The sequence below is a fragment of the Aegilops tauschii genome, chromosome 7 (assembly GCF_002575655.3).
Source record: "Aegilops tauschii subsp. strangulata cultivar AL8/78 chromosome 7, Aet v6.0, whole genome shotgun sequence".
Taxonomy (NCBI): Eukaryota; Viridiplantae; Streptophyta; class Magnoliopsida; order Poales; family Poaceae; genus Aegilops; species Aegilops tauschii.
The window spans coordinates 526798033-526800393 of record NC_053041.3 but is presented as its reverse complement, the minus strand read 5'-3'; the positions used below and the strand labels follow the sequence as shown (position 1 = coordinate 526800393).

At 40.4% G+C, this 2361-nt stretch overlaps 1 long non-coding RNA gene across 1 annotated transcript; it reads left to right on the top strand.

Annotated features, from left to right (window-relative positions):
• Window positions 1–359: 359 nt before the first annotated feature.
• LOC109771655 (uncharacterized) lies at window positions 360–1928 on the top strand. Its single transcript, XR_012188453.1, has 3 exons — window positions 360–768; window positions 1300–1603; window positions 1712–1928. It is a non-coding gene; the product is annotated as an uncharacterized lncRNA (long non-coding RNA).
• Window positions 1929–2361: the final 433 nt, after the last annotated feature.

Here is a 2361-nt window from a genome sequence, read left to right as displayed (position 1 = left end):
CCATCAGGCGCTCTGACTTCTAGGGAGCATTCATGTGTTGCACTGATGCCTATGGTCTGTTAAACATCTTGATATTCCTGTCTAATGGAATAAACAGGATAGTATTCTTGAACAAATGCTATACACATACTCGTTGTATGCCTCATTTGCTTCGCCTTTCCTACTTAATCTCTCACAAGTGACCTCTGCTGCTCATACTTTCGCCTACTTAATGCATGCATAAGTCTATAATTCTTTGTGTATATAGTGAAATGGGTGTATGACAGGTTCTTTGTTTTCAATTTTGTAGCTTAGGTACTGGGATCTTCTTTGAAGTAATTGAAGCCATCCTAATTGACAAACTAAATTCAGTGGGTTATACTGAGAATCGATACTCTGCTCAGCTGTATTTTTACTGAAACATGGCATGTTGTTTTTGTTACTCGTACCAAGGTTCAGGACCTTGATGAGTTGGCTGATGATCCATGTAGTTTTGACTTGCCATGGTCTGAATATGTATGTCAGTATAAATTATTAAGTAATGGCTAAATGACTGGGATGTGTATGTCATCTTTAATTGAATTTAGATGCTTATTCAATCTGAATTTAAATGTTCGCCAGGTCTTTGCTTGTGATTTCTAGGGTTGTAAACTGTAATTAATCATCTTTATCTGTTGTCTATTATCCTACAGCTGGGCTCATGCACTTGGAATTATTTGCCACCTGATAATTAGTGAAGGTAGTATATCTCTGGATCATAATTGGAGTGCCAACACTTCTAACAGCTGGGTGAGAAATTAATGCTTAATTATCCTTTATTTAACTTTATGCTAACACATTAGATTATTCGGTGAAGCACATGTTTCATCTTGCATTCCCTACCTGTACAGACTGTAGACGGACAATACATTAGCTCTATAATCTCAGACACTGATTAATTAACTATATTACTAATCAAAGAGCCTGCTGTTTACTGGGAGCTGGTAATACTACTGGCTTACTCTTTGGAACCTTTGGTTGATCTATACATGTGTAGCTAGCTGCTTTTCTCCATGGCGCATTTCGTGTAGATACGTAGAGACGTTGATTAGTAAATGCATGCAAACTGAATTCTGTATTAGTTTCCCAGCCAGTAGCGTCACTGAAATGGCGGTTCTTCTCCATGCGAGTTAAACGGATTGCTTGGGTGAGATTTTGTTAGGATAATCTCAGAGGTTGCTAGCAATCAGTAGAGTTACTCATAGTACTAATACATGTGCAAGTTTTCTTTAATTAGTTTTGGTGCTTCTCCTGATTGAAGATGGTCGTGACCAATTTTAGAACTGCAAAACCCCATTAAACATTGTTGGTATGAATTGGGCTTGGAAAATACTCGATCGAGCAGCTCCTTTGTTCTACATTTTGGTTCAGCCTTACACACTTCACCGGGTATATGAATTTATTTAGATGTATATAGATACTTAGGCGTACAGGGACGCACTGTATTCCTTTTCTTTTTGTAACCTCACATTGAAATATCTAACTTTTTGTATAATGGATCTTTTCAGAGAATTTCCACGGCACCTAAAAAACAAGAGTTTCAATTGTATAAAGAAATCCATGTGTGACAGAACCTTTACACGAGGTAACATGCGGATCTGCTTTGCTTCACATGTTATCGTCCCCGTGCCTAGGGTTTCCGATTGATGTGCTATTACCGCACGTGTGACGATGGTCGTTTGTGGTGAGGCAGGAGGGCAACAACGTCGACATGGCAATCGAGTCACTCCTGAATGCGGAGAAGCAGTGTTGCCTGGCTGGCGATGTGGCCAGCACTAGGAAGGACATCGTCGAGCTCTCCTTCAAGGATGGCGCCTGGAAGACGCTTAACTACCAGATCGTTGTCCTCTCTAAGAGGAGGAGGGCCAGCTCAAGTAGGTACAGCTAGCCCGCCACACCTCGCTCCTCCTCCCCCCTTCTCTATTTTTGTGTTCGGTTGTCTCAAACTTGATATTGTACATACTATTTAGATAATTCTAAATTTATGTGGTAGAAAAATGTTCAGAGAAGGTGCACTCAGATAATTGGCTGGATTAACTCTAGATTTAAGTGGTCCTTTCGAGGTTTTTTCAGTTCATTCATGTAACACCCATGTGCTGGTATGTTTCAGTCCTTGTGAAATGCATCATTTATGTGTATGAAAGCTTTTAGAATATCATAAAAATGTTCACTTTTAGTGTCCAGTTCAATACCGATCCCCTTCTTGCTTTTGTCGTGACCATGGAAATCAATTATCCTGTGGATTGACTATGCCTTGCTTACCTTGCATTGTGCTCATTTTGCTGATTGGTCGGGGGCTCGATCCGCTGCTGATCCTGACGCGCACACACGCTCACCTGTTTG